At 45.6% G+C, this 19,339-nt stretch overlaps 1 long non-coding RNA gene across 1 annotated transcript; it reads right to left on the bottom strand.

Moving 5' to 3' along the window:
• Positions 1–1,150: 1,150 nt before the first annotated feature.
• LOC121823549 (uncharacterized) lies at positions 1,151–5,749 on the bottom strand. The gene is made up of 2 exons (XR_006065074.2): positions 5,608–5,749; positions 1,151–1,338 (listed from the first exon to the last, which is right to left on the bottom strand). It is a non-coding gene; the product is annotated as an uncharacterized LOC121823549 (long non-coding RNA).
• Positions 5,750–19,339: the final 13,590 nt, after the last annotated feature.

Raw genomic sequence — 19,339 nt, 5'->3', positions numbered from 1 at the left:
CGTAAAGGCAGTGGGAACTCATGAAAATGAGTTCATGGCTAACACAATCAAACCTTCTGTCGCATGGTGAACGAAGACAGGATTGAAGGGAAACAGTTATGGCAATGCAGATGCACATCCAAAGGCAGTAGCAGTGTTCTAGCAAGAACCACTGTTGGCTAGACCCTAGTTGGGGAGGGGAGTGGGGGGTGGCATGTTTGAGGAGGTGGCAGGAGGAGGCAGGACTCCAGATATATTTAAAGATGATGCTGATGAGATTTGACGGTGAAATTTAAAAAGGTCGGGGGTGATAAACACCATGCCACAAAACACATAAGCACTCTCCAATTATATGCATCTCACAAATGATACTGAATTCATAAAAGACAGATTTAGACAGGGGAAAAAAAAACTAACTCCAAAAAACTGCATCCCCGAAGCTACCTTCACTCTGACCTCCCCTCTCTGAAGCTCCTGGGGCCCAGCAAGGGGGCTTATTTTGTACCAGCGGCTTTCCAAAGTCAGGGCAAGAGAATCTTCTGGAAAAACCGAAAGCCCATTATTTCAGGAGAAAAAGACAGGCAACCAATGCAGACGTTTCTGCTCAGCATGGTGGCTATTCAAGGAACAGCTTAGGCTCTGAGCAGAACATAAATAGAGACATTTCCAACATTATATTCAACAGATTAAGAGAAGTAAAAAAAGAGAATTCACACATTTTCCGGTAAAGATGGAAGGGGTGTGAATATACATTGAAATTTCTTAGGAGACACACAAACTATGCGAAATGTTCCTTTGAATTCCCTGCTTACTCCATGCCCTATGCATCACCCATATTTCGGTCACTCGTATGAAATGGAAATAGATCTTTCTGGCCTCAAAGCAGAAGGAATCATCTAGGGTGCAGAACAAGTGCCAGCCTTTTAAATTGTCTGAGAGTTAAAATTAGTTCGCATGAGGCACCTCAATCTTTCAGCTGAGGGAAACATAATTGAATGTGGGAGGCCAGCTGAGGACTTGGCTAGAGAATTTTGCATAGAAGTGTCTGGGAGGACAAATGGAGAAAACCTAATTTCCATTTACATAGGAAACAAATACAGGGAGGAGAATGGGGAGTTGAAAATGTCCTTTGGTGGCTTAATTTAGTAATTCATTTCAGAGCAGACGGGGAGACAGTGTCTAACAAAACTGTTTCATTTCTTCCAAGGCTTCCAGAAGTCTTTATCACCTCAAGCCCACAAGGAGGAAAAATCCTTTTCATTAGGGAGAAAATAAATGTTCTTCCGTCGGCTTTAGATGCGCTGTTGAGTTTATGTGCTCAGTCTGGGGTCCATTTGTCTCATTCCTCCATTTCGGTCTCTAGGAAGAAAACAGAAGCAAGAATGTAAGCTGGGGCCGGGGGATAACTCAGTTGGTAAAGGTCTTGCGGCACAGACATGAGGACTGGAGTTTAGATCACCCACACCCATGTAAAAAGCCAGGTACAATGGTGTGTGTGTGTGTGTGTGTGTGTGTGTGTGTGTGTGTGTCTGTGTGTGTGTGTGTGTGTGTGTGTGTAGTCCCAGTGATGGGGAGGTGGAGACAGGCCAAACCCTAGAGCTCACTGGAAAACCAGGCTATCTAAGTCAGTGGGTTCCAGAGAGATCTAGGAAAGTACCCAACGTTGGCCTTGGCCTCCACATGAATGTGCACACACGCGCGCGCGCGCGCACACACACACACACACACAGATTTTAAAAATGTACAGACTTCACTAGAGACCCACCTTTCCCTTTGAACAGTTCTGTCCCTATTCCTCCTCTGAGTATGAGTCCTGAGTATTCACTGATGATGTTCCTGCCTGCTGACAGCCATCTCAGAGCCTGCTTCCCAGGGGATACGTTAGCATCGTCAGACCGCGTGATCTCTTATCTATTTTCCTGGGCTGAGAGAGGAAGAGTCTTAGCTCAGATGCCTAGTTATCCTTGACCTTTCTTTTCCATGGAAAGGTGAAGGGGTGGGAACAAGAGGTCCCACTTAGGAAACATTCGAAACCAACCTCGAATAGCTACAGAGCAGGGTAATCCTCAGCCTGTACATTAATCTCTATAAAAATGAGGAATTTTGACAGCCTAATCTAGTGCAGGCCTCACATTCCTTGCATGGAGTGGGCAGGTCACCACCTCTCTCTAAGGACCTGTAGATAATGTTTGCTGGGTAAGCAGGGGTGTCCAGTTCTTTGGGGACATAACCACTGGTAGGTAGCCCATGAACTTGTAAGTAACTGTAATGAAATTCATGGGGTTAAAAAAATGAGAAGGAAAGGGACTGATAAAGAACCTTGAGTGAGAGGACCAGGGAGGCCGAAGAGCTTTTGTGTTTGAGCAACTGCTTCGCCTGTCCATTGAACTTCTGGAAACAGAGTCACGAGTTTCATAGAGAGGTCACCATTTACAATCATTTCTGTGTCAAGGCTGTAGGAGGGAGCATGTGGGGGGTGGAGAGATCCAATTCTTGGTTGCAGCCTGGAAATGTAGAGTGTGCACAAATGGATTTATACAAGTAAGTGTCTGGTATTTGCTTGATTAGCAAAAGTTTGTTCCAGACAAAGCAAGGCTAAATGAGGTATGTGTCTTATATAAATTATTAAGGAAGTACAAGGCTGTGTTTCAATGCATTCTCTTCTGCCATGTGTCTGTTTTGATGCATTAGCCTGATTTTACCTTGACCCAGCAGGTGACTCATTGCAGTCTGTGTATTTTTTCCCTCGCTGCGGAAAACATGCACAGAAGATCTGAGTTTAAAAGCAAAATTCTTGCTTTCTTGCAATCACTTTTCCTATTACTCCTCATACCCTATGTCAAGCGTACTGACATGGGGGCCTCGTCTAGTCTAGGACACAGAAGAGGCATTCCAGCTACCTTTTCATGTGAAGGTACGCAGAAACAAGGAGAGGAGAGGGACTACTCCTGTCTTAACCTCTGAACTAGCACGGGAGTAAGCAGGATGTGTGTGCTGCGTGAGCCAACAAGATGTTTGCATGCTGCTCTATTGTTTACAGAAGCAGTTAAATAGTTATTAAGCTTTTATTGCATGTTGGGTTCTGCAAACATGATGGCAGAAATATCAAAGAAACGCAAGATTGTCCTTACCCTAAGAAATGGCCATCAATGTGGAAAGATAATACTAGCACATATGATCAGTCAGTTAGAGAGCAATTAAGCTCTCATGTCTTCAGCTACTGAGCATCGGTCTGCCTTGGCTGAGGAAACTAGTGCTCAACCACCAAGACCCAGCGATTCAATAAGCCACCCAGGAGGGAAGTTGTTGGAGCCCATCTAGGTTTCCTGGTGGCTTTATCCAGCAGGTCTGCATAAAGAGGATGATTGGACCACGAGCCTGGGTACCAGGTGTTTGGAAGGTTCTAGAATTGGCTGTATTGAGCAAGGGGGCTCGTTCCACCCCTTGGCGTTGTCATAAAAAGCCCTTTGGAATAAAGTTCTGGGCTGGTGGATAAGGATCCAGGCCCACCGGAGGCTATCCTGTGTTTCTCTGTTTCTCTCCCCTCTTTATTTCTATCTAAGTCTCTTATCCCTCATACCTCAAGAGTCCCTGCGGTAAATAAATGTGGGGGCTGGTCTCCCACAGGAAGTGTGTCCGGGTCCCATCATGTTTCCCTAGCATTAAGATGACACTTATTAGAGTAAGTTACACCATCAGCTGTTGCAAGATATTTGATCGCACTGTGAAACCTGAGACTGTGTTAATAAAGTCTGCGTTTGTTGTGTCTGTGCCTGTCCATCCCCTCCCCCACCCTCCCATCCCCTACCCCCTGGCCCCCACCCTTTCACTCGGCTCCACTGCCCTGAAGTCAGCACCCTGCCACTCAGACCTCAAAGCCTGGCAGGATTTCCAGTCGCATCAGCCCTGGCTCTGCTGTGTTGGGGTGAAAACCTGCTGGCTCAGAGAGGCCAAGAAACCACCAGCTGACCTTCCTTTTTGGGCGGAGACCCAGCAAGAGCGCATCTCTCCAGTCATCCCAAACCCAAAAGACACAAAACTCCAAGTCCCTCCCTATTCTTCCTGTGCATCTTTCTACCCATCTTCCTGACCCACGGAAATGGGCAGGCTGTTTGTATCCCCTCTCTGGGCCACACTTTTTCAAATAGGAATAAACATAGTAGTGGCCATGCTCCTGGTGTCCTATATGGAGCTCTTCCTACGGCCCTTTCCCTTCCCTCATCCAGCTCAGAAAGGAGTCCATCAAAAGTGCGGAGGAACAGAACACTATTTAAAGCTGCCATTTACATAGCACATAATGTGTGTGATAGGCCATTCTAAGCAGACTATACAAACTAACTCAAAATACCCTGGAGAGGCTTCTAACTACAATTAGCGCCATTTCTTAAACAGAGCTTAATGATGGAGACTTAGCAACTTGTCCAAGGTTGCTACCAGTTACTAGAAGAACTGGGGCTTGATCCCAGATCCCGGACTACAGAATTTGCACACTCAGACACTCCCTCTCTGTCTTAGGAGTCTCCAGCTCAGGCCCCATGCCACGCCCTACCCAGATGTTCAGCTGGGGGCTCCGCCCACTCCTCCCATTCCAGACCCTGCCCAAATAAAGCCAGCCCAGCAGTGGCTCCTCTCCCGGAGGGGATTTAAAGCCCTGTCTTTGGGTGCTGCCTAGTCATTTCCCCTCTTTCCCGAGACCACCCGGGAACGCTTTGCTCAGATTAAACCTGGACTTTAATTCAGCTTGATTGGCTATTGCATCAGGTGAGTCAGTTACCTACCCACTTGGGGGAGTTTCACAATACTTATCACTTTGTTCTTTACTGCCCTGCCTTGGGCACCAGCTCAGAAATTATCCATGCTCCTCCAGGCAAAGTGTTAATAAATAAATACATAAAAGTCTTTGGGATACTGGTTCAAGTTGGGACCTATCGTACAAAAGCACCTTCCTGGGTTTAGTTTTCCCAATTAGTTTAAACATAGATCTCTCGAGGTCAGAGATGCCCACCATCAACCTCAGAACCTGAGTCTGAGCTCTGTGACTCACAGAGTTGAGGGAGAGAACAGGCGCCCCTAAGTTGTCCTCTGACCTCCACATGCATGCTGTAATATGCATGTGTACACACACACACACACACACACACACACACACACACACACACACACACACACTTACACGGGAGAGAAAGACAGGAAAGACAGAGACAGAGAGAGAATTTTTGAGCCCAGTTTCCTCACGCCTCAAATGGCATCCACTTGGAAATCAACCCTGACTAACACCTCAATGTGTATGCATATGTCCTGCCGTTCTTACAGGAGTAGGAAGTTATAATGGGAATTGGAAATGGCTGGAATGGGGGTATTATACAGAAAGGACAAAGCCCAGCAGGGCTCTAAAGTCAGGACTGATGGAAGGCAGTGGAGACCAGAGAGCCAATAATGAAGCCCATGCAGAGGGAAAGGTAGCAAAACGACACAGCAAACACTGTTTCCTCTGGTTGACGGTGGCCCTACTCTTAGGATGTAACAACCAGTCCTGCTTTCTCTTGTCCCAAGATCCCCGGGCTTAAAAAAAAAAAAGAGTCTTATCTTTACCTGCCCTCAAAATGCATCTCCCTTCCCAAGACCAACCTGATAAAAGCCTGAGAGAGAGTTCACAGTTTCACATGCATTGGCTTGTGAGCGCTGCTCTCAAGCGGCTCTCGGGTTCGGCGAATATAAACGGGAAGATCTCAAGGGCTTTCCACCTGTGGACGATCTGGTTATCAGAGCAATTCATTCTGTGGCAGACACTGCAGGATTGACTGTTCGGCACTCGTAACACGGAATAAAGGGTTTCTGTTTGCACAGAATACCATGGCAACCGACAATCGCATCCCAATAGAATGCTGTTTTGTTTTGTTTTTTTTAAATCTAATACCGAGTTGAGAGAATCAGAAATTCTCCTGAGAGCCTGTAAAGTAGAGGCGCTTTCTCCTGGCTGGTCCTGTGGAAGGCAGGGAGCCAAAGCTGGGCTGTAAGAGCCTCAGGGTGGCGGGTTTGCAGGGGGGACGTGAAAGGGGTCTCGTGCTCGGTGGGGGAAAAGGAAAGATGACCGGCTCGACCATTCATGTCCGCGCAGCAATCCAGACCGCTAGGGCCGGGGGAGCCACTGGCTGTGCCCCACTGTCGTTTCTCTTCCTAAGAGGAGTAGTGTGCCCTTTTACGACCCCTTGCTTCCCTCCGGTGGCTTCATCCCTCCCGCTGCTGTTCAACCGGCCAGCACTGGCACTCAGTTGCCCTCATAGAGCCGTGACATGAGCAGTGGGACTCCTCGGCTGATGTCAGAAAGCCACTTGGCTGCCGCCCCCACCTGGTTATTTATTTGAACCCTCTCTTTAGGGCTGATCTGAAAGCTAAAATGGACCACACGGCTCTCAGTCACCCGCGGATAACGAGAAGACTTCCGGCAACGTCCTGTCACTAAAAATGACTGTCGGTCAGTGATGGGAATGACCTGCCTGGTGCGATAGTTAAAAGTGCAGTCTTCAGGGACTGAGAGCATGGGTAACCCGGTGGTAAAATGTATGCTTAGCATGCAGGGGGCTCGGGGTTCTGTTCCCAGCACTCCTAGGACCAACACACACACACACACACACACACACACACACACACACAGAGATGTACACACATATATATGTATGCATGTATATTGTAATATATAATACATATAATTATATACAATTATATATTGTAATATATAATAAAATATATATGCATACACACATATATAGTAATATTACTATATGTATACATATACATGTCTCTCTGTGTGTATGTGTGTGTGTGTAGATATACAATTAACCAGATCACAAGGCCTTACTGGTCTGAGAGCACTCAGTGCTTTCAGAAATCACCAAACAAAACTATTCCTTCCAACAAGAGTTGTTGGGAACAATTATAAGAGGAAGTGGGATTTTAATTTGAACATAAAGACTCTATCATAATAACAACTCAATCTAATATTTTAGATGGGTACTATAAGTCCCTACCACAACCTTATGAGGTAGATATGGTTACTATATGACTTTTTTTAAAAAAAAACATCAAAGAGAACAATATTAACTAACTTATCCAAATGCACATACATGGGAAAAGAAACAACAGGAATTCAAAAGCAACACTGTCTAGTCCAGTTCCCACCCTGGGGGAGACGTCCCAGAATGGGAGACATTTGGACAACTTCATGAACCAGGAATCAAGGGGAGGGCAGGTGACTGAGGACTATCCACTGAAGAGGATAATCTCATGAAGAGTTCTATTAGGAAAGCAATTACCTCCAGTTCTAAGTAGCTGTTAGGAAGGGCACACCCTGCAGATACTTCTCCATTAGCATTTGCTCACTTTCAAGTGCTAATAACACAGTGTATTGTTATTATACTCGTACCTGTCTCCTCTCTCCCTCTCCCTCCCTCTCTCTCTCTCTCTCTCTCTCTCTCTCTCTCTCTCTCTCTCTCTCTCTCTCTCTCTCTCTCTCTCTCTCTGTGTGTACTTAGTATGTGTGTGGGTGCAAATGCACACATGCATACAGAGACCAGAGGACAACCTTGGGTGTCACCCCTCAGGTGTGTTCATCTTGTTTTGATTTTGGGGTTCTTTTGTTGTTGTTTGGTTTTGTTGTTGTTTTGCTTTTGTTTTATAACAGCGTCTCTCACTGATCTGGAACATGGCAATTAACGTGAGCTCCAGGGATCCATCTCCTCAGTACTGGGATCACAAGTGCATGCCACCACTGTAGCAGGAATCTTAAAAGTTCTTATTAATAAAACCAAACCTGTGTGTAGCTTGAGTTTTCCTGCCTTGCCCACAGGCAGGACAAATCTCTGTCACCTGCCAGTCCCATAGCCGCTCAGACCCAACCAAGTAAACACAGAGACTTATATTGCTTATAAACTGTATGGCCATGGCAGGCTTCTTGCTAACTGTTCTTATAGCTTAAATTAATCCATTTCCTTAAATCTATACCGTGCCTTGTGGCTTACCGGCATCTTTTCATGTTGCTTGTCATGGTGGCGGCTGGCAGTGACTCCTTCTGCCTTCCTGTTCTTTTATTTCTCCTCTGTTAGTCCTGCCTATACTTCCTGCCTAGCCACTGGCCAGTCAGTGTTTTATTTATTGACCAATCAGAGTAATTTGCCACACAGACCATCCCCCAGCACAGCCAAGTGCAGACCATCTCAGACATCTGCACTCAGGCCCATGGTCCTAATCATCCTCTATGCAGACCTGCTGGGTAAAGCCATGAGGAACCCGAGAACGGGCTCCCACAGGACATACAGAACATCCCACAGCACCTGTGGCCAGTTATTGGGGTGAATGCTAGAAGATCAGAGAGACAGAACAAGCCACAGCTAACCTCACCTCACCAGTTCCTCAGCTGATCCTGTTTCCTCAGACTGGAAGCTTCTGTGTCCTCATCCCAATGGCTCTCAGCTGAACTGCTGCTAGAAAGCCTGAAGCTTAACCAGGCAAAAGCTTCTAGTTTCTGGCCCTCACGCCTTATATACCTTTCTGCTTTCTACCATCACTCCCTGGGATTAAAGGCTTGCTTTTTGGGATTAAAGGCATGAGTCACCATGCTTGGCTGTATCCTTGAAAAGATGGATTTCTGCCTCTGGAACGCTAGGATTAAAGGCGTGAATGCCACCATTTTCTGGCCTCTGTATCTAGTGGCTGTTCTGTCTCTGACCCCAGATAAGTTTATTAGGGTACACAATATTTTGGGAACACAATACCACCACACTACCATGCCTGGCTTTTTTATGAGTGTTCTGGGGATTGAACTCAAGTATAGTTGTTTGATTTGTTTTTGTTTTTTAACCTTTGCTCTTTGTGGGGTCCACCACCCAGTTCCCAAATAAATACACAGAGACTTATTCTTACTTATGAATGCCCGGTCTTAGCCTGACTTGTTTCTAGCCAGCTTTTCTGACTTAAATTATCCCATCTACCTTTTGCTTCCAGGCTTTTACCTTTCTCTATTCTATATACCTCTCTTTTTAACTTTTACTATACAGCAGGCTGTGTGGCTGGGTGTCTGGGTATCTGGGTGTCTGGGTGGCTGGCCCCGGCATCCTCCTCCTCCTTCTTTTCTCACTCCTCCGTCTTCTCTCTTATTTTCTCTTTGCCTGCCAACCCTGCCTATTTCTCTCTCCTAACTATTGACCATTTAGCTCTTTATTCGACCAATCAGGTGTTTTAGACAGGCAAAGTAACACAGCTTCACAGAGTTAAACAAATGCAACATAAAAGAACGCAACACATCTTTGCATCATTAAACAAGCATTCCACAGCATAAAAGAATGTAACACATCTTGAACCAATATTCCACAACACTCAGGTCCTCATGCTTACATGCCAAACACTTTACCAATGGAGCCATTTTCTCAGCCCTCTTCATTTCTTTATTATGGCAGCAGGATTTAACTGGACAATTTGCACACAATGGGATCTCCATCTGTGTAGTCCTGTGGTTTGGTCCTGGGGCAGCTGTCCTTTTTTCACAATTCAGATAAATAAAGATGCCAATCGAAAGTCTCTAGGAGTTGGGATAGAAAGATGGCTCAGGGGTTAACAGCACTTGCTGCTCTTGCAGAGGACCCCGGTTTGGTTCCCCAGCACCCAAGTGTGGCTTACAACCACCTGTAACTCCAGCTCCAGAGGATCTGATGTTCTCTTCTGGCTTCCGAGGGCACCAGGAATGCACATGGTGCACATATGTACATGCAAGCATTTACACAGATGTCAAAGTAAAAAGAAAAAAGCCCATGGAAGAGAGACTTCTTTCATTTAATCTTTTTGGTGGGGGAGGAAGATCAAGAAACGTGAGACATGAGGAAACATAGTCAATTATAGGAAGTAAAATATGGGATGACCTGAAGGATCAATCTGTCAAAACAATAGGAAGACGATCTGATTAAAGAATCACTTGCAGTTCTCAGTCATGTCTTTGGAAGTGTGCTATAAACTGTCTTGTAGCCACAAGGATGACCTTTTATTTAAAGAAAATTTACCTTGTTATTTATTGCTATTTTTGGGTGATTTATAGTAATGCCCTCACAATTGACGGCGAGTCATCTTTCTTGAATGAAAAGGTCATTGTAGAAATGAGAGATCAAAGGCGGCTCATGTATGTCTGTAATACTGCCATCACTCTGGTTTTGCTTATGCCGCCCTTTTCTAGGAAATCCTGGGTTTTGTTTCTTTGTTTGTTTTTAAATTAATATTCTTATTTGTATTTTTATTTGGGTTTTTTTTGAGATTTTTTTAATTAAGAAATTTTTTTCATTCATCTTACACACCAATCAAAGATTCCCCCTCTTCCCTCCTCCCGTCCCCCCAGACTGCCCCCAACCCACTCTCCACTTCCTCCCACAAGAAGGCAAGGGGCTCCCATGGGGAGGCACATCCAGTAGAGGCAAGTCCAAGCCCTTCCCCTGCCTCGAGGCTGCACGAGTTGTCCCATCATAGGTAGTGGGCTCCAGACCGGTGAATACCCTAACTGTCACCGCAGAGCTTTTCTCCGGTGACTGATAGAAGCAGATGCAGAGATCCACAACCAATCACCAGGGAAGCCTGTTTCACAGCAAGGTTTTTGAAGTCTATAATGATGAAAGGGTCTAGAACCCGAGTTTGACAACACCTTCTTCAGCACATGTTTAAATCTGGATCTTTCGATTGCAAGCTGAAAGAGGGGAACACAGATGGCAAAGACAGCCCAGCGAGCACCTACTTTATTAGGCTGCCGTCTGTAGTGTTAAATAAAGACTGGGTGGGGTCATCATTTGGGACCACTTTCCTGCTCCAAGCCCCCGCAAAACAGATAGAATGGAGTCACTCGTATACCACATAATTAAACTGAACTTTAAAGCAGGACCACTTTAAATCCAGAGAGTCCGGTCTACTATAGTTATAGCGATAAAAAGGGTCCCTTTGTTTTCACCCTATAAGGAAGGAAATTTTGAGAGAAATTAATCATTTGGGGGTATTTCATGTCTACTTTACCCCTTTTCTATCAAGCCAGTATTCTCTATTCGGCTCACCATTCCCTTACTGTAGAAGTACAAAGCCAATTCAATCTCTACAGTGTGCGCAGATGTCATCTTTGACATTGGGATGTATCTACATGGCAGTGCACTCAACTCATTTGGGTAGAGAAAACGACGTGAGCTTTTTTACTTGCGTATCTGCAAATGTCATTGTTTTCCTTGCATTTTCTAGCTTTAGTGACAGCATGCGTTAGCATGTCTCTTGGCTTTGCCAAATATAACACGTTCAGAAAAGAAGCCCCAAAGGCCAGAGACTGAAGTTCGAGACTGTGACATGGCAGCTATAACGAAGCAGATAACACTGAATTGGGACCTTGTAGTAGAAGCTGTTCCCCATGGTCCCTTCCTCTGCGTCCTTGGCTGTTTTCCAAGCTCTTGATGTCAGCTGCTGCTTTGGATGCTCCCTATACCCACCAACTAATCAAGGTCCTGCATTAGCTGTGCTGGCTCCCTGAAACCTCACCCTTGGTTGTGTCGGTTGTCATTTCCTGCTGATAGTGCTTCTGGCTTGGAATTTTAGGTCTGCTTGACTTTACCATATTCAAGGTGTAAAGTGATTAGAGGACTTCCTTTAGGAAAACTGCCCTGATTGGTTTTTGTCAAGTTGACACAATGGTAGAGTCATCTGGGAAGAGGAATCCCAGTTGAGAAAAATGTCTCGTCAGATGGCCTATAGGCAAGTCTGTGAGGGACTTTTTTTGATTGATGAATGATGTCGGAGGGCCTAGACCACAGTGGGTGGCGCTGCCACTGGGCAGGTGGTCCTGGGTTGAACAAAAATGCAGTCTGAGCAAGCCATAAGGAGCAGGCCATGAGGAGCAGGCCATGAGAAGCAATTAAGGCCAGAAGCAGCATTCTCCCACGACTTCTGCCATTAGATTTCTACCCTAGCTTCCCTCAATGGACTGAGACTCACAGTATATAAGTTCAATGAACTGTTTCCTCCCCGAGTTGATTTTGGTCATGGTCTTTGTCACAGCAACCAAAAGCAAACTAAACCAAAAACTGACCTAGAGAAATACATCTGGATGATTGAAGTGTGGTAAAAACACCATTTTTATACCTTTGTAATGTGAGTACTGGGAATACCGAATGTGTTACATTCATAGGTCTATTCCATGCACTGTAGTTTCCTGGAACATGGTAACTATATCTTCTTAGGCTTTTCAATATCTAAAATAGTTTCTGTGTATAACAAAAACTAAATGAATGTTTTGAATAAGTGAGAAAAGAATGAATGGGTGGGAGGATGGACGGTAACTAAAATTGTTAATTGTTATTCACTAAGGGAAGACAGATAGTCAATATTTATTGAGCACTCATAATGTACCAATTTAAGCTTAAAGCTAGGTTATAAGAATTTATGGGGAACTGGGGCTCAGTGAGTAAATCACTTATTATGATTAGGACCTGAGTTTGAATGCCCCAGAACCAAAGTTAAAGCCAAGTATGTAGCTCATGGCTGAAATCCCGGTGCTTTTAGATGAGATGGAAGGTGAAGACAGGAGAATCCCAGAAGCTCACAGCCCAGCTAGCCTGGTGTACACAGCTGCAAACCACAAGACCCTGTCTGGAAAAGGTGGAAGGTGAGGCCTGACCCCTGAGGTTGTCCTCTGGCTTCCACTGGTTCATCCTGGCATGCAAGCACCCTCACTCACATACATACCTCTGTGTGTGTGTGTGTGTGTGTGTGTGTGTGTGTGTGTGTGTGTGTGTGTGTGTGTGTGTTTTAATCCAGCACTTTGCACAGGCTAGGCCAGCACTGCAGCTATATCCCCCAGCCCCTTTTTAACTTTTTAGTTTTAAGTTGTACAAGCTGACCTTGAACTCAACTCTGTATTCCAGGAAGGCTTTGAACTTGCAAGCCTCAGCTTGGGCCTCCTGAGTAACTGCAGTCTTGAGCCATTCAATCCAGCTTGGTGCACATTTCTTTTAAAACATCGTATTGCAGCTCTCTTGGGAAAAATCAGAGGTCCTGGCAATCACCAATTAATAGTCTTACTTTCACATGCAGAATTTTTAAAAACAGAAGTTATGATGATTAGTCTTGACTGCCAGCTGGATTGAATTGAGGGATGCCTGGGAGATTAATAAAGCACACCTCTGGGGGTAATTGTTGGAGATGATTGGATATTGAAGACTCTGACCTAATCAGATTAATCCCTTGGCAAATTCAATTTCAATGGCATTATTGGGAGGTAGTGGAAATTGGGAAATTGGGGAAGCTTGAGGAAGTACATCCCTGGGGACATTCCTCTGAAGAGTCCATCATGTTCCAGAGCCCTTCCCTTCTGCTCCATCTTCTTCTAGGCTGTCATGAGGCAAGGACCTTTCTCCCACTCTGGTCTTCCACCATGATGCACTGCTTCATTACAGACCCAGAAACAGAGAGTCATGTGATCACGAAATGAAATGATGAGCCCAGAAAAACCCTCTCTCTTCTCTCAAATTGTTTCTCTTGGGTATTGATGTCATCATGCTGGAAAAATTCATGTAGTACAGAAGTTCATTAGCATCAACCCTAATGACAATATCTACTCTAAAGCACGTAAAATACAGAATAAAGTATACTATCCTCAGAGATGTGAATGGGTATCATCAAGTCCATTCAGGAATGAATAAAATGAAAAGGAAGAAGGAGGGAGGATTCATTCTCTTGCTCCTCAACCTCTTCCTGTATTCTTATTCTTCTTTGTTTTCTTCTTCTTCCTCCTCATCCTCTTCCTCCTCCTTTTCCTCCCCCCATTCCCTCTCCACAGAACCCCCAAATCTCTTGAGCTTTGCCATCCATCTTCTCCCATGCTCAGCGACCCTAGTTTTCACCCCTACAGTCGGGAACTACACTCTTCAGCACCAGTATCCTGGCTTTCAGGGCTTCCAACTACAGAAGTAGCTTTCTTGGGTTCCCAACTTGAAGGAAACTGTTTGTGGGGCTTCTCAACCATTTCGTGAACTGAGTGGATGAATAGATTATAGACAGACAAAGGATAAATATGTGTGGGTTATCAAGCTGCTGCCCAGGGCCATGTCTGGGTCCCTGTGGTCCTGCTGCAGCTGGGGTCTTTGATGATGTCTGTGGCCCATGTCACCTCAGCGGGCCATAGGAACAATGCAGGATGAAATAAAAGGGCCATGCTGAGCCAGCCCTGGCCTTCCCTGGCTCTGGGAAAGCTGACCTTGCCCATCACTGGACATTGCAGCAAGAGAGTTGCCCCCCATCCCCAACACTTGGGAGAGATGGCCCCACCCCTCACCACAGGTATGGGAGAACTAGCCCTGATGGCATGGGCAAGGGGAGCTGGCTCTGCCCCTCGTCTGAAGAGGCCAACCCCAGTGGCCTAGACAGACCAGCTCAGCTACCACCCAGGTCCATAGCCTGGCCTTGGGTTGGCCCACCCTAACATTTACCCCCTCTAGGACCTGCTGGAGCTTGTGAAGGAACTGGTCCAGTGGAACAATACTCTCAGGAGCTCCATGACTCAGGGTGGCCGAGGGATATCAAGAGGAGTTTCAGTGATGATCCAGTGATGATGGTGTACCAGAATCCAGAGGCCTTGAACCAGACTAATGAGTCATTGCAATGAACATTTGCAAGGAAAGCTGATTAGAAATATATATATTTGTTTGTTTCTCTAGAGAACCTGTCTATCTGGAAGACATACTCTGAGATAATTCAGATTCCCAGTTTCTTTCTCCCATTGGTCTCCAAGGAATATACTCAATACAAATACAAAGTAAGTAATTAAAGGAGTATTTTCTTCAAGGAAGGAGACTTGCCCTTTCATGTCTTCTCCAGTTGCTGGCAAGCACTGCCTGGTCCTTAAAACACTTCTAAGACCTCCTATTTTACATATGGTTTAACAGCAAGGATCGTCACACACACTTCGGAAGACCTCTAGCCTAAAAGGCAAGGGCTAAATATAACAAGTAACCAACCAGAAACGACTCAAAAGAATCAAGGTCAATGCAGATTTAAGGTGGAAGCATTTTTTTTTCTTTAAAATGTTTAAGAATTGAAGTCAATGCAGATTTAAGGTGGAAGCATTTTTCTCTTTAAAATGTTTTCGTGTGTATGTGCAGTGTATGTGAACAAGCATGCTTGAGAGTGTGTGCCTGTGTGTATACACGTTTGCAGGTGTGCTCATCCATGCATGCACATATCAAAGCCAGAGGTAGACATTGGAGTCTTCCTTCATCGAGCTACTTTCCGGATCTGCTTCCCACACCCCCTTCTGGCTTCTTACATGGGCGCTGGGGATTTGAACTCAGGTCTTCATGTACGATAAGCCCTTTACCCACCGCGCCGTCTTTCCAAGCCCAGCAGGAAGCATTTTGAACTCCATACTCTATGTCTTTAGAGGCAAGATAAGCTGCATGTGTGAAAAAGAAAACCCATACGATGCTATAAAAAGGACATTGTTTAAGAGCGCACAAAATAGGATTATAGCTGGGTGTAACAAGGTGGGAAACACCTTGAATCTCAGCATTTGGGTGGCAGAGGCAGGCAGTCTCTGAATTTGAGGCCAGTCTGGTGTAACACAGCCAGGGCAACATAGTGAGATCTTGTCTCAACAAACAAACCAGAATTATAATTAAAGTGCTATTACCACCACCACAAAAGGAGGTGTCTCCATGGATGCCCGGGGTCTGGGCTGCAACCTGTGGCCATGTTGGTGTCTGAGGGCCATGCAGCCGCCCGGCCCTGCTGATCTGAGTTGTCTGTGCTGCCACACAGGGTCATGGTGTCACCTGGGGCCAGGTTGCTGGCTCTGTGGCCCAGCTGCAAGCAGAGTCTGGGTTGATGTCCATGGTTCCTGCTGCCACCAGGGGCTATGTGAATGCCCAGCTCTGGACAGCCACCTGAGACCATGTTGGTGGCCGAGGGCCTTGCTGCCAGCGAGGCCATACTGATGTGGATGACCTGTGCTACCTGCCCCCAAAGCCACGGTGACATCCAGGCCAGAGCTGTTGCTGAAAGCCATGTCTGGGTCCTTGGTCCTACTGCAACTGGGGTCTGTGTTGATGTCTATGGACCATGTTACCACAGGGGGTATGGGAAGCATGGTCTGAGGGTCATGCTTGCTGCACCAGCCCTGCCCCTTGCTGGTTCTAGGATAACTAGTCCCACCTCTTGTTGGATACTGCAGCAGGAGAGCTGGCCCTGCCACCAGGGGAGAGCTGGTCCCCCATATTCTGGAGAGAAGGTCCACCTCGAACCCATGGGTGAGGGAGAACTGGCCCCAACGGCATGGGCCTAGGAAAGCTGGCTCTGCCCCTTGCCTAAGGTGGCCAGTGTAGCTAGAGTTTTCCTGCCTGGCCCACAGTCAGGACAAATCTCTGTCACCCGCCAGTCCCACAGCTGCTCAGACCCAACCAAGTAAGCACAGAGACTTAGATTGCTTACAAACTGTATATAAGGCTAACTGTTCTTATATCTTAAATCAATCCATTTCCTTAAATCCATACCTTGCCACATGGCTCGTGGCTTACCATCATCTTCACATGCTGCTTGTCATGGCGGCGGCTGGCAGTGACTCCTTCTGCCTTCCTGTTCTTTCTTTTCTCCTCTCAGTTAGTCCCACCTATACTTCCTGCCTAGCCACTGGCCAATCAGTGTTTTATTTGTTGACCAATCAGAGCAATTTGACATACAGACCATCCCACAGTAGGCCAATCCTAGTGGCCCAGACCAACCAGCTCAGCTACCACCCAGACCCACATCTGGGCCTTGGCCCACCCTAACATGGGCTCCTTCTATGATCTGCTGGAGTGGGTGAAGGGACTGGTCCTGCAGGATCTCCAGGACTCTGGACAACAGCAGGATATCAGAGAGGAGTTTTGGTGAGAGTCCAGAGATGATAATGTGGTAGAAACCTTGAACCAGACCAGGGACTCGTCGAAATGAACATTTTGCAGGTGGAGCTGATTGGACAAAAGGGCGTACTGCATGACACACCACAGCTCTCGGTGCCACTAGGATGGATGAAGAGGTGCTGGAAAGATGGAGGAGTGAGGTGGTTTGGTTTGTTTCTTTTCTGCGGTGTGATATTTTGTTTGTGTTCTGTGAAATAAAGCTTGCCTGGAGATCAGAGGGTGGAGTTAAGCCACTAGTTAGCCATAGAGGCCAAGTGGTGGTAGCTCACACCTTTAATCCCAGCACTTGAGAGGCTCATGCCTTTGACCCCAGCACTTGGGAGGCTCATGACTTTAATCCCAGCACAATCAGGAGGTAGAGACAGGAATATAAGGCTGGTGGAGATAGGCTCTTGGTCCCCTTCCTGTCGAGGATTTCTAGAGGTGAGAAGTCACTAGTGGCTGCTGCTCTGCTTCTCTGATCTTTCAGGTTATTACCCCAATATCTGACTCTTGATTTTTATTGATAAGACTAATTAAGATCACAATTAAGTTTTTGTTTTTAATTAATTTTGGAGGGCACACTACAGGAGTGAGGTACAGATATGGAGGGATTGGGAGGTGAGCAGAATTGGGGTGCATTATGTGAAATTCCCCAAGAATCAATTGTAGCTAGAGTTTTCCTGCTTTGCCCACAGTCAGGACAAATCTTTGTCACCTGCCAGTCCCACAGCCGCTCAGACCCAACCAAGTAAACACAGAGACTTATATTGCTTACAAACTGTATGGCCGTGGCAGGCTTCTTGCTAACTGTTCTTATAACTTAAATTAATCCATTCCCATAAATCTATACCTTGCCACATGGCTGGTGGCTTGCCAGTGTCTTCACATGCTACTGGTCATGGCGGCAGCTGGCCGTGTCTCCCTGCCTCAGTCTTCCGTTTCTCAGAATTCTCCTCTCTCCTTGTCCCACCTACTTCCTGCCTGGCCACTGGCCAATCAATGTTTTATTTATTGACCAATCAGAGCAATTTGACATACAGACCATCCCACAGCAATCAATAAAGAATTAGGTTGAAAAAATAAAAAAATAATTAAGAAAGGAGGTGTCTCTCATAGATAGTAGAACAAAGGATGAAGAAAAATAGGAATAGAGCAAATTTTAAAAAATCAGGCAAATATAAATGACTAATTTCTGAAAAAAAGCAATTTAGTGATGGGGGGTTAGACGAAATTACCAAATAAGTCATGCCAGGAAAAGCGAGGAACATGTATTATAAAACTGTATAGAGTCAACTGTGGGGCTTTTACCCACCACCCCCACAGCTCCTCAGAGTTTTTTTGAGTGCAATCAGCAGGAAATATTAGATAGAAGGATTTATTGCAGAGAATATCGCGGAGATAAACAGAAAATAAAGGATAGCCTCGAGAGGGCTTGGAACCTATTCCAACTGGGCCCCAACTGTCTCTGGCCCAGGGTTTTTATAGAGACGCCAAGGGGTGGAGCAAAAGACCTCCTCCCCCAGCACAGCCAAGTGCAGACCATCTCAGACACCTGCACTCAGGCCCATGGTCCTGATCATCCTCTATTCGGACCTGCTGGTTAAAGCCACAAAGAACCCGAGAACGGGCTCCCACAGTCAGAAAAAAGTCATCGTCAGAACACGTTCTAATTAGAACAGTGTGAGCTGAAAGGGGATCTGAAAACCTTCTGAGGCAGAAAACAGACGACAGGTGGGTTACAGATAAAGAAGTTAGTCACCTATAGCATAACACAAATCAGTGGCATAATGTTGCCTGTCAAGAATATTGAGAACGAAAATGCTGTGGCCCATGCTCTCCAGTATTCTGAGTGAAAGTTATTTTCAATTAGGAAGTTATTGTTTGGACAGGTGTACCACTGGCGACAGGAGATAGAGCCCCATGCTGCTGGTTGTGCAGCCCAAGGACTTCCTTGTAGCAGGCTTCTTCTTTTAGGCCACCAAGCAGCTCCCAAATCATGACATGGAGACTTACTATTAGTTACACTTTAATGTCTTTTTTTAATCTAAATTTTATATATAGCTTTTGAAATTACATTGTTCAAAAGATGTAATGTCCAACCAGTCTCAAAGATTAAATGTCCAACCAGTCTCAAAGATTAAAGTTCTTAAATTGTTAAAAGAACTGATTTACTTAATTCCTAATCTTAAAGAGCTTCATCTTGTCAATGGAATTATAAGGTATTTTAAGAGGTGCACTGCTCAGGTTTATGAATAAGATAAGGTCAATATGGGTCAAAAGGTCAGCGGTCACATGGGTCAAAAACAAACATTTTGGTCATAAGCACGTTTTCAAACTCCTGTTTCAAATAGCTCTCAGAAAAGGGAGTATAATCACTTGAAAAAACTATATTATCATAGTCTTGAGTAGTTTTTCAATCA

Source organism: Peromyscus maniculatus, chromosome 17 (assembly GCF_049852395.1).
Source record: "Peromyscus maniculatus bairdii isolate BWxNUB_F1_BW_parent chromosome 17, HU_Pman_BW_mat_3.1, whole genome shotgun sequence".
NCBI classification, from domain to species: Eukaryota; Metazoa; Chordata; class Mammalia; order Rodentia; family Cricetidae; genus Peromyscus; species Peromyscus maniculatus.
The sequence above is the reverse complement of the archived record's forward strand: the minus strand, read 5'-3'. Positions and strand labels throughout refer to the sequence as shown.